Here is a 13,794-nt window from a genome sequence, read left to right as displayed (position 1 = left end):
TATCTATTTTATTGGCTGAACTATTGGATAACTTCCTCCATAGGTGGTCATCAGAGATATAAATTGTATTTGTTTGGCCCCAATCAAAAATCTATATCAGGCTGTACTAAAATGTATCATCCTTACTACTGTAATAGTCTCATCATAGGGGGGGAAAGACATCCAAAGGGCCTTTGGAAGTTCCAGGGCCCTGGTGCAACCACAACCCCATGGTTAAGCCCCTGGTTCGAACAAGCTCCGGGTTGCCATTGGTACTTTATTTAGGACTAAATGTAGCCTCTTTTTCATGGTTATTCAGTGAATGAACCATTATTTTGCGGTCTTCCGTTAATATCAAGATATGTGAAGGATTCTGTTGGAAAATGATTTGTAAAGCGCTACGGAATATGATGGCACCATATAAATAAAGATTATTATTGTAACTAGACTAATAATATAGCATTCACCATTTTAACGAATAGCAATAATAGAATAAGTTTGTCTGGGATTCCAGTAATTTTCCAAGTATAGAAATAGTCAGCACTTCTGAATCTTATCCAGTGTAAACATTTACATGTTTTACCAAAAAAAGTAAGTGTATTTCACTTTCCAATTTCAGTTTTTAAAACCAATAATTACAAGATATGGAGAAAGAAGAAGCGTTATGGGCAAAGAGGTTATTTATATGGACTGGGTGTGTTCATGCATGGTATATGTCAAGAAGCTCCCCCTTCATTTGACCGAGATACTTAAATGACCCTATGGTTTTCTCAGTGGTTTCTCTAATATGGGAAATATCACATTATCTAAAAAATTGGTGGAATTACTCAATATTGATTAGTATAGTAGCTACACTGTTCATGTAAATTCAATGGGCTTTGGCAATAATCATTTCATGTATGTACTTAGCTGGCCTCTATAAATAAGTTTAGTATATTACAATGTATCCCATATTCACATCATGTGTATAATCATATTGATCACAAAGAATAGAGATTGGCTCACCATGTGCAGTTTGCCTGTAGAGTGTGCAGTGTGTGACAGATTCATAAAATGAAATGTGTCACATTGGGGCTTATTTACTAAGGGGAGCGGAACGCACTTTCGTGAGATTTTCCGACGTTTTCGGGTTTTGCACATCTGTGACAGGTATTTAACTGAGGATTGTGGCGCAGCTGCATCGGCTTTCATGCGAACAGAAATTGGGGGGTGGCCCATCGGATGATCCAATTGATTCGGACTGAGCATGGGATTTAACTTCAAATTGTGTTGCAAGATCAAGCACTTACATGTACCAGGGAGAAGATGGCGAACTCCGTTGGAGCAGAGCGGGGAAACGACACATGCACGATATCGGGCGCACATTCTTAGTGAAGTGCGGCAGAGTGCATTATCGTCGGACCATGCGATTTCCGGGAACTCCTCCGGACAGGTAAGTAAATGTGCCCCATTGTCTTCATGAATCTGCCACCCTCTGCAGTCCTCCAGCGGAATGCACCATTATTTGGCGCATTGACTAAGCACGAACACGCACATTTTTTTTTTGTCGAACACAGTGCAGCCATGACACAAAACTGGCGCAGACACTTTATGAATATATGTGCAAGCTGTTTGCACGTTCTTTCTAGTGCAAAGTTAGACAGAAAACTGGCACAAAATGTGGCCCATTGCCCATGGGGAAGAGTTGTCAAACAGAATCTATACAGAAAGATGGGGAGAAGTGACTCAAAGACAGAGGTTGCAGAGATCTGTTGGGAAATATAGGGGCAGATTTATAAAAAGTGTATAAAAAGGTGAGACTTATTCTGCACCAGATTCATATAAGTGTCTGGTGCTGGATGATAAATCTGTCCTAGTATAAGACTGCAAAATCAAAATTCTTTCAGATCCGCAGTAATTTTGCCACTAGGACATGCCCCCTTTTAAGGCCACGCCCTTTTGCCCAGCTAGTCGTAGGAGAGCCAGAAAATTGTCTAAAACCTTTTTTTTTTTTTTAAATATGGTGCAGACACTTTTTGTAGCGCAAACTATGACAGAATTCTGTCACAGGCAGATTAATAAATCTCCCCCAAAGACAACAAGTCACACAATGAAAGGAGACAATGGGAGAGGTTTATTAATTTTGTACCACATTTATGAAGGATTTTAGACAGTTTTCTGGCTCTCCTATGATTAGCTGGGCAAAAGGGGCGTGGCATGTGAAAAGGGGAGTGGTCTCACGTAAAAAAAGGTCCATGCGACAAAAATACTGCTGACCCGACAGAATTTTGTACTAACTTTTTGGCGTAAAGTAAGCCAACTAATGGGAGGTGCAGAGTATGACTAGACAGTCTTATACTGCACCAGATTTATCACCCAGCACCAGAAATTTGTATGAATCTGGTGCAGAATAAGTCTAACTCTGTACTGACTAACAAAAGGACACTTTTCATAAACCTGCCCCAATGTTACTTCTCATGCACACATTGAACTACTGATTTCTGTAGCTTATTGAAAGCCCTCCTTGAGTTATCACAAAGGAGTTAATAAGCATGTGCCTGTTAAAATGAAAGATAGGGGAATTTATAGGTGGTATTTCATGGGTGTCCTATTGCTTTGTACATGAACTTATTTGGTAGCTTACAAACTTTAATATAGACTGTAAATGACATATACAGGAGATATGTTAGAAGTAGTATTCAGCCTAATTTTCACCTATTAGTAAGCCTTACCGTCAATAAACATAATCCTGTGGCTTATACCCCTGAGCTACGATTAGTAGTTCATGTACTTTGTTTATTAGCTAATGAAGGTGTGTTACTTAGCATGTGTTTCATTCCTCTATACTGCCTGCTGTAAGTATGGTGTTATTTCAATCACATAATTACTTTTTATATAGTTATCTTGGCTCTTTTTTTCAAGGAGTAATACATGACTCCTGTACATAGAGTTCATACAGTTCATGTAGAATAAATGATCTGATCTCTGGGATATTTCAGGAATTATATATGAGTTATTGAGTCTTTGTAGTTCAGTATAGGCAGTCCCTGGGTTACATACAAGATGGGTTCTTTAGGTTTGTATTTAAGTTGAATTTGTATGTAAGTTGGAACTTATGTATATTTTTAAAATTCTAATTTGAGAAAAAGCTATTTTTTTTTCTTCTTGCGACAACTGGATTTTTGTGTGGTCAGGGGGAAGGAAGCTACAATGATCTCAATTTCTCCTTTTTCTTTCAACTGTATTGGTGTCCTCAGGACGCCATTACAATGAAAAACAGTGACAAAACAGGTAGCAACATGTTACTACTTAAATTGCCATTTTGGCTCTTTCTATTTAAATAAGTGGATTTAGTTGTAGTTTGGGCACTCGGTCTCAAAAAGGTTTGCCATCACTGACCTAGTCAATGCTTCAGTTTTTGTAAAATGATGAATTGCTACATTAAAGATAACCAAATGTGCTGTTTATTTGTACAAACTTTTGTTCTAAGTAAGTACATATGATTGCCTTCTACCCACGTGTTCAGTTTATCAGCTGCACATAAGAGGAGAGCACCAACCATGCAGGTCTCAATAGAAGTGTCAATGAGCAACTACTCTTTTCTTCATGGGTTTTTTCATATTGTCTGCCAAGACTAGTTTATAGGGACATATCTGGGGAAAGGAGCCTCTTAAGAAGAAATTTTATTCCTGTAGATCATCTTCCTGGTCTAATGTTAATTACATCAAGTGTTACTCCTGCCATAATATAGACATATTATTATATATTAAGCTGAGCCCTAATCTTCATGTCCCATTTAGAAAATAAAATTAGCTATGACTTCCTTAATTTCCTCATTTCCTTAATATATTTAATTAGCAGGTTTTGCTCTATAGAGATCTTACAGCCAGCAACAAAGCACAATGTGTAGAGTGTTATCAGTGAAACTGCTCTGCCTTCAAGGGTCTGGTACATAGTACAGAAATCTTATTGCATGGCTTTTATAATGCACTGTGTTTAGTAAAGCTCTAGTAAAGCTCGAGTTTTGTTATAAGGTCTTAGAAGACAAATGGGTGCGCTGATGTCTAGAAAGGCCAAGACTGGGAACCTGCACCTTGTGGTCCACCAGCTTGACATTAGAGAACTGCTTTTGTGTAATTGATTATTTTCCATTGCTTAATTATATTGATAATGGACATTTTATTTGTGCCCCAAAGGGAAACTCAGAAGTTCACCTTACCCATATAGGGGCAGATTTCCTAAAAGTATTTAAATATCTAGTTGTTGCAGACTTAGGCCCGTTCCACATTTGCGAGTGTGATGCGATGAACTCGCATCACACTCGCAACGCATGCTGCAGGGCACGCACGGCCCGAACGCTGCACCCGCGAGAGTGAACTCAGCATGTCAGTTCACTCCCGGTGTGCAGCGTTTGGGCCGTGCGTTCCCGGCAGCATGCGTTGCGAGTGTGATGCGAGTTCATCGCATCACACTCGCAAGTGTGGAACGGGCCTTAGACTAAACAGTCTGAAAAAAACCACTGCATGGGGTGAGGTGTGTTGGAAGCTGCTAGACAAAAAGTAATGACTATTCTACTACAGATTTTTTTTACTTACTTTCATTAGCTAAAATCTTGAATCTTCTTTCTATGCTTAGTTTTTAAAAAGTGTCTAAAATCATTGATAAATGTTACTTATTTTCTTGGTGTTTATTGTGCCAGAGTTGCATGTGTTGTTATGGGGGGTATTTGTCAGGACCTATATGCCACAAAAGTAGCGTAGAAACTGTGCAGTGTTTGCAATTATTTTCTCACCTCCACACTAGGGTTGTGAAGGGGGCACCTCTGGGCATGGTTGGCGGGGAAGTGAGCCGGCGCATGTGAACATGCAAAGTCTGTTGCACGCCCTATGTTTAAGGTGCAACACAAAAAAGTTGGTTAACTCTGTCAGACCAGGGCAGGGAAGTGACAGATTCATGCGCACGTTCTTAATGAATCTGACGCACCCAGCCATATTCACAAGAAAAGCACTTTTACTGCAGTTTCCTACATTCTTAGTAAATGTTCCCCAATGTGTTTGCTACCTCTCCCTGAGAACCAGAGAAGTGTCACTAGGTTTGTTTTTTTACCAGTTCATCCAAAAGACCTTCACACCTAAACATACCTTAAAAATGATTTAAAACGTTGGCACCAGTTTTGTTTGATTTGGGTATTGTGTGTGGGGGGGCTGGTTGACCTCTGATGACCTCTGGAAACTTTTATTAATATCTTAAATATAGCAGCACAAACTAAGAGTTTCTGTCTCTCGCGTCATAGAGAAATTGAAGGGGTTAACAATTACCTATTATTTTTTTCTGAAAGATATGACTGTTAGTGGTGGCCTCAGTCATAGCAAATTTAAGAAGTGTAATTGTATTGAATTGTATATTAAAGTTGTAATTTTTGCATAAATTTTATGTATTGTAAATTATTTTTAATTAAATATTTAACTGACAACCAATTAAATTTCACTTTAAGGCCTGAGAACCAAAAACCATTCTTCTAAAAGTGCCATAAAGTAAAATTGAAGAAGATGCATTACATACACCAGGCAGTGAGCCAGAGACCACGTTATATGTAGCGCATGTTGCTCAAAATTATTTGGTAGGTCACATAAAGACTACCTGGTCAATTCTTCAGGGAAGTACCAGAAAGAAAATGAAATAGTAAGACAAAGTGTAATATAGATTTTTGTACATTTCCTTTTCTTATAAATAACACAAATAAAATTATGTTCACATTTGTGTTATAGACTTTCTAGTATTTTGGGAGGAAATAATTTAGCCTGCTTTGCTATTCTTTTATTAAAAACTAAGACCTGATGGATGTCAATATACTGTAGATCAGTTATTATACTAATCAAATAAGGCTTTTTAGTTCATGTATTAATACATGATGTGCCTTTCATGGAATTGATGCTCTATCAGCCCATTTATGTGGAAGGTTACAATCTCATTTCCTGGTGAATTGCCACATTTGAGTGACTTGCCTATGCTCTGACTTGTCTGTTTGCAAACATTTATTTCCAGACTACATGGTAAAGCCCTGCTGTCAGGTTTCCCTTATTTGATTTGTGGAATCTTGTACCAACTTCCTCATTACGTTGGGTCAGACAAGGGTAATCGCTGTAGCAACTTGCTAAGGTTTCATTTCTTGGGAACTCCCTGTCCAGATAACATGAGAACATAATACAATAAAAAATATTTGAGAAGTAACTTAAATGTTTACTGGGCGAGTTTTGTTTTGACTCAGTATGAAGCCATGTCTGATTTAGCAGGTTGAAAAGAAAACCGACATTGTTGATGTGCAACTGTTCCCAAGGGGTGGAAAGCTGATAACTTCTAGTGCCAAAGCCTTTCAGTGCTAGAAGATATTCTATATAGTACCTCACACACATATGTGAATGCAGTCGTATTAGTCTTCTGGTTCAGTGTTTCCTAAACAGGCCTATCCCTTCTCTATGTATATGTCACTGTACATGCCAGTCCCCTTTTTTTACAAATTCAAAATTTCCTATATTACCTATCCCCTCCCAATTTTGTTAATGGTCTACTAGGCATAAAGCACCGACACCTTTTAAAATGAAAGAATATAACTTTACACAAAATGATTTCTAAATCTCCAAGGTTTATTTTCAATTGTACTCTAATTTCCTTACTTTCTCTCGCTCTTGCATTTGGTTATTCCTAAAGTTGTACAAGAACATATCTGTGTATTGTATTCACAGATTTACTTTTTATAGCCCTGTACTTATTTTCACAACAGTGTGGCTTTCCAAGGACAAAGACTTTTGTATTTTAAAGTCATCTTCTAGGCCAGTCAAACCACTGTCTTTTGCTCCCTCTGCTAATATCGATTTTGATATTTCCTCACTAAATTTATTTGATATCAATTTGGAGCCATGACAAGATAAAGTACCCGACTTCAATATTGACAATAAAGTTTTTCAGCCTTTTCTTTTTTGCCAGATCTTGTCCTCAAGCACAGAAGGTAGGGTGATCATTTCCTGTTCTGTTAGAGATAGTCACTGCTCAGCACCCCCACTGTTCCTTAGTCATGCCTGTAAATATTAAAGCCAATTTTTCTAATAAACCTAGATGGAATCTGACCTCACGACCCTAAGTATCAAATGCAGCAAACAAATGTAGTGTTCAGCAAGTACTCCTGTTAGTAGAATGATAATTTTCTGAGCATAAAAGTATCTTACACTATTCTTTATTACAGGCGAAAAACACTGATTATATCTTTATATCAATCTATTTAGAAGAGTTTTTGAAGAGCTAATTGTACTCATTCGACTGACTGTAGTTTCCAAATCAGTGGAGCATATTTATTCTATTTTTTAAAGTGTCTAAAAGTCTTAAATTGCACTAGATTGAGCAAAGTGTCTAATGCTGAATAAGGATGATAAATCTGATGCTATTTAAATCTGTGCCATACCATTTTCGGCTTTAGAAGGCAATGTTCTAAAATCCCATTATGTATGTTTCTGGTGACATTTTTTTACAGTTTTTTGGGCACAAATTAAGACAGAATCATGTATAAGGCATGTAGACCATGATGCGTTGAGAATGTATGAAGAGGGCTAACGGGAGCTGGAGACACACTGTTATTGATCCATAGAAAATTCTTTATACCCTGCAATCACATTGCTACAGTGCCAAAATATATATACATACAGGTGGTCCCTGATTTAAGGACACCTGACTTACAGACAACCCCTCGTTACAGATGGACCTCTCTGCCCACTGTGACCTCCAGAAGTCTCTGGATGCTTTTCTATTGTCCAAGACTGCAATGATCAGCTGTAAGGTGTATGTAATGAAGCTTTACTGATATTCCTTGTTCCCATGTCTGCACAAAATTTTGAAAATCCAATTGTCACGGGGACAGCATTTTTTCTGGAATTATAATTGTATATATATTGTATAATTATACAATCTATACAGTTTTAACTTGCATACTAATTCAACTTAAGTACAAACCTAAAAATTACTAAACCCCCTACAAACTCTCAACTTCCCATCCACTTTATTTGACTCCCCACCACACACACATACATATATACCATCAGCTCACTACTAACTACCACCGCTACCTACTTACAATCTTTATGTACAGCTGCAGGGCACAGGCAGCTCCTCCCAAGGTATCAGTCTCTGCTTCCATGTCATGTGACATGAGACACATGATAGTGATGGGAAGTCCCTCTCAGTGAGCTGGATCATTTGGCTCCACTCACTATGAAGAGCTGGCTTTTATGACTCCTTAACGGCTCCCTATGTAAATACATAGGGAATCATTTAAGGCAGCCAGCCACCCATCCCCTATACACTTTTAACCTGAAATTATCAGGTTAAAATGGGTGTGGTACCAAAATAAGAGGCGTGGCCTACTTGATCCGTGTGGGGCTAAGTGAGCTGACTCATCACTAACACATGACACAATGACTTCAGGCAAGGTCCTTCTACCTTACTGTTGGGACATTAGGAGAGGGAGAATGCAGTGCATAGACACTGCGCTTTTGGACTGGGGGAAATGCTTTATTAGTGAGTCAGGGATCTGCAGGAGGGTCTGGCAGTGCTGGATACTCCTAACCTTCAGACTATAAGACTCAAGCACTTTTTAGCAAGCTTTTTTCTTGCTAAAAGGTGTGTATTATAGTCTGAAAAAAAAAAAATATATATAACACTGTATATATATATGTATGTATGAATGTGTATTATATATGTATGGATATACATATAATCTTTTTGTAAACATTCTTTTTTCGGTGGTAGGGATATTGGTGCTAGGCGCTGCACAATAGCATGTCAGATAACAGTGTATAAAATGTCCTTCTTTAGGGTTTCTGTAAAAGTACAGATTTTATAGATTTGAAATGCACTGCTATAAGAAAAATGTGAATTTCACTTTATTATGAGAACTGCTATTTCCCGTCAGACCCTGGCTATAGATCAGTCATGATCAAATACTGCAAATGCTATTTAGACTGTAGATTATTTATAGCTGTGGTTCAGCTGGGGTCTTCATAGAGAAGAGGTGGTCACCACAGCGTAGGATGACTCCTCATCTCTGTTCTACTTGCCGGTTTTTAAGGTTGGAAAAACAATTGATAATTTTATCCAAAGGAAGGAACATTTAAAAACAAATGCCTTTTGCCTGCTATTAAAGATGTTTTCTAGGAACTGATGTCCTACCTGGTCGGGGGCTAACACTTGGCACTCCCTGTACTGTTCAGGCCTGTAGCATTAAAGAGAGAGAGTTAGAAGATGGCTCTGATTGAATGTGAATACTTGAACTACTTCTAATATAACAGTGCTGGCGATCTTTTCTTAGTTTTCTTATAACTAAATAACTTTTTCAACAAAAAAATGTATGTGTAAATGTACATTCCTGTGTTACTAGAATTTTGTGATTTTCTGCACATCTGATCTCTTCAGTGCAGATTATATAGCCTTATACGTTCACATGAATGCATGCGCGCCCCGGCCATGGGCGGGCGCTGGAGAGGAGGAGGGATGAGCATGGCACACGAACATTACAATTCGCAGGCCACAAACAAGGGGCTTGAGGTCGTTTGTTTATTGCCCTTGTGTCATCAGAGCATGACAATCGCTCACATGCCAATGGAAATAGAAAAGATTGCTTGATCTGCAAATTTTGGCAGAGATAGGACTTGCTCTAAGTTTTTGTCTCAGGCAGTCAACCTATTCATGGGCCTTGGAAACCATGCCCATCTGTCTTAGCCATTAAACAACATAAAAATGTATGCTAGCCTAAAAAACGGAGGCTAGCATATGTCCTGCAAAAACTTTCAAATGCAAGAGGCTTTAGGCTGCATGCACTCGAATGTGTGCCGGCGGGCACATGTCGGGACACGGGAGAGGAGGAGGAGGTGAGCGCTGCTCACCCCAGCCCCTCTACATAGAGATACATGGCACATGGGCCATAATACGGGAAAAGATGGGACATGGGTGATCTTTTTCCCAGCTACGGAGCGGTATGGTGCTGCTCCGTACTGCTCCATGCGCCCATTGCTGGCTTATAATGAATGTATATACGGCCGCAAGCTTGCTGCCGTATATACGTTCCCCAACGGTCGTATGAATGTAGCCTTAGACTGTGTATAGACACACCACCAGCTAGTGATTTATTATGTAGCTCCAGCACAACATAGATGCTCCAGAATTTCACTTCTTGGACAATAGAAGTGTCAAGACGGGTTCATTTTAAGGTTTCTATTGAGTGTTTGTTCCCGAGGGTCTGATGTGTCGCAGTTTGTTTACAGTTTCTACGGTAAAGAAAAATGTAAGGATTCTGAAAAATATACTGGAAAATAATAGCACCAAAGTTCATCAAGGCATGGAAATATCAATATATTACTTGTACTTGTATTACTGCAGGTTGTTTAGGTCGTGCTTGGGAGATATGTGATTGCGCACATCAGGGATGAACACAACACTGCTTATTGATCACTTCTGTAACTGATGTCATTGACTCTTTATCTGTTGTTATCTAGTATATCAGTGGATTATATATTTTTTCCACTGGACTCGACCCTTTCTGTACACCTTGTCCTTGTAATATAATAAGTATTATAGCTTTGTTTGCATTGTGGGATTGAACTGTGTGAACACACTTTCCTCCTTTTCACCTCCTGTTTGCTTATCTAATAATAATATATGTACTTCTGCCAAGTAACCAGTTCATTACCATTGTCTTGTCGTCAAAATAATCGGCAAAATGCTTCAGTAATTTCTGAGACTGTGTGCGGCATATTGCAGTCTGTCTGCTCACCATCAAATTTCTCTAGAATTTAGGAAGAACCTATTGCTCCTCTCTTGTGATTGGCAGGTGTGTTCAGTGTTCAGACAGGAAACATTTCACCTTCTCAATGAAGTCATTATCAAGCTACTACAAGAACTTCTCCGAATTATTCACCATTTTTTGTGATTATGGATATAGTTATCTGTATTTACACATTTCATTTTACACATTTGTATTAGCAATGGGAGCACAACTTTATGACAGGTGGAGAGGTAGCACACAGATGTCATTTTATTCCTAAAGAAGGAGTAACTGAATGTTAAGATGTTCTAGAATATGTGTTATAGAAAGTACTTGTATTAGTATTAACTGTAAAATAAAAAGTCAATAGCTCTTGGGATGTAAAACAACTTTGCCTATTATCTTTATTACCTATATTCAGTAGTTTCCTTGCTACAGCCCTCAGACTACCTTAGTGCTGCAATGGCTGTCTCCTCTCCATGTGCTGATAAGCCCTGGAATCCGTCACAGAAACAAACCTTAGTGTTCACACAGAACAGGCTATAGACTGCATGTAACTGGGTTACTAATGATTTCTACCACTGGTCAACAGCTGCCAGACTGGTCACCATATACATCCTGTATGTGCACTGTGCAGTATTCACTGGATTTACTTGTGGGAAACTAAATGGATTTAATGCCACATTATTTTGAGAGAGAACACAAGGCATCATGGGATCTGTGGGCAAGCTATCTGGCCTCAGCTTGAGGGCATATAGACTGACCGGCCTTAGTCTCCGCCCACTTCACCTCTGGTGGGAAAGATTTTTGTCAAACATTTTCAGAACAGAAAATGCCAGAACTTTGGAAAGAAAAGGATGAGCAGCACAAAGTAGGCATCATTCTGTTTGTTTTCAAAGGGGGAATCGCATATAATAATTTGGTAAAATCACTGTAGCTTTACAATTACGCTTTAAGCTCTTAACAAGGTTGTCCTGATAGGGTAATCACTATTTTTAGTTTAGATACCTTGACTTTAGTTATCATAAGCATAGAAAAATAAAAAGTGAACACATGAAAAATATCTAGACATAAAATAATCTAAAACTGATATAAAAGTATATTGGAATGCTGTTTTTTTTACTTTTGCTTTTTATGTATGAATATATTGTTGGCGACCTTCATGCTCTTCGTTTGCCACAAGCCTTGTACAAGAGTTTACAACTGCTACACATGTCATGGCCAAAGGTAAAAGTTTGAAAGTTCCGTAAAAGGCAATGTGAAGCAAGTTTACCAACAGACTGAAGAGGTGACTGCAGCACAATATGCCTTTTTATGAGAGTGTGGTTAGTGTGAGAGGAATGTGCTTTCCCTACTAACAATGCTGTCATTATCTGCTGTATCTGTATTGCTTCATCCAAGGGGCAATGACTGGAAAATCCCTAATCTATTGCATAACCCAAAGTAAACACACAACTAATGGTAACAGTTAGCGGCCAGGGCACTCCTCTTGCTTCTGTTGGCTTCTGATCTGACTTTTAGCCTTTTTTCAATTACTTTTGAAAGTTTAAATTGAAACTTTAAAAAAAAAAGATCAGGTTTTCTGGAATGTGCATATTTTGGATGTAAAAGCTGATTCATATATACCAGTTCAAATCTCCATTTACATAATCTTGCACATATATTTATGTTCATAATTCATATTTAAAAAAAAAATCTTTTTCGAAAATTTCAAACATTAAAAAAAGACAGAAGTGCTCATGGTTTATATATTTTTTTTTCTGTTGACAACTTGTACCCTACTTGTCGATCAATACATGATCAAGACACTGTCGCTTTCCTCATTACGTGAATGTTACTTAGGATGAGAAAACTGTCTGCCAATACAGCTGATTCCACCATAAATTTACATAAACTAAAATTATGCCAGGGACCAGAGGATTGGGAGAACCTGTTCAGTGCTTGTTTGACCTATAAGCAGAAATTGGTAAAAACGTATTTAATCCCTATAGATGGGAAACTTCAATGTAAATCCTCCCAGGGTGGAGGACAAAGCCAAACTAATCTGTGTCTCAGCGTCTATCACTATCTTTAGCGTAAAATGTGCATCTGTAATGGAGAGTCCTGATACATGGACATGTGAATGCTGTTGTCAGCCTGAGAATTGTTATGTACACATCTATGTACTCTCATAGTCCTTGCAGTCCAGTCACCAGTATACATTTACTTTCCAGCTGCCTGTACATTTCTTGGAAATATAAAAGAGGATTCCCCAGTATTCACAGTCGGCTGTTGCTATGACCTGCAAGACTTTTTACCTGTCTGGATATCTTGAGGCCGAAGAATATTTTACCTAAACCAGTAAGTACAAAATCCAAAAACTTATTAATATTATTATTCTGAAAATCCTCTCTTGTTAAGACCAAACAGAGTTGGCGCATTTTATCATTGTTAGGTTATGTAACTATTTTCCAGTTCTGTAGCACTTATGGTTTCCAAGGTTTTAGTACATGTGGTTTTGAAGGCAATATTTTGTTCAGTAAAAGTAAATATTATTTGCATATTGTTTTTGCTGTTCTTTATTTTTATGTAATTTGTTATTTATTATTTGTCCTTATTTATTGATGGTCTATTAGCTGTTCTGGCCTGGTACAACACACTGCTCTACCAGTGGCCATGCACCCTAACTTAAGCCCCACTCTTACTTCTTAAATATACTATATATTTTTTTAGTTCTGCTTTTCACTGTAACCTTACTTACAGTAGCAGCTACTTGAGAGAATTTGCAGACCTGAAATCTTACAGCTCCCACAACATCTTTCAGCAGAGAATTGTCTGAGTGTCTTCTTATTTGATAAGCTGGCATACATTTTTTTTTATCTTGGCGACTACATTCAAGTGTGGTACAACTTCAGTCAGTGTATGTCTGATGACCTTGAGAACAAAAGGATTGAACAGTTGAAACCCCCCAACGTTGGCACTCAGGAGAGTGCCTGGAGGCCCCTGTACATGTTAGATGGTGTGCTAGTCCTGTTGAATTTAAAGGACTT

The 13,794-nt window shown here is 38.3% G+C and overlaps 1 protein-coding gene across 2 annotated transcripts in view; it reads left to right on the top strand.

The window, feature by feature from the left end:
• The window catches only part of HIVEP2 (HIVEP zinc finger 2), a 147,566-nt gene that overhangs the window by 23,780 nt on the left and 109,992 nt on the right, over positions 1 to 13,794 (top strand). For both annotated transcript variants that reach the window (XM_072141345.1, XM_072141347.1), the window contains exon 2: positions 12,979 to 13,105. The gene's annotated coding sequence lies outside the window, so the exon portion shown is untranslated. The remainder of the gene's footprint in view (positions 1 to 12,978; positions 13,106 to 13,794) is intronic.

Source organism: Engystomops pustulosus, chromosome 3 (assembly GCF_040894005.1).
Source record: "Engystomops pustulosus chromosome 3, aEngPut4.maternal, whole genome shotgun sequence".
Taxonomy (NCBI): domain Eukaryota; kingdom Metazoa; phylum Chordata; class Amphibia; order Anura; family Leptodactylidae; genus Engystomops; species Engystomops pustulosus.
Note: the sequence above shows the minus strand (reverse complement) of the source record. Positions and strands in the feature narration are given on the sequence as shown.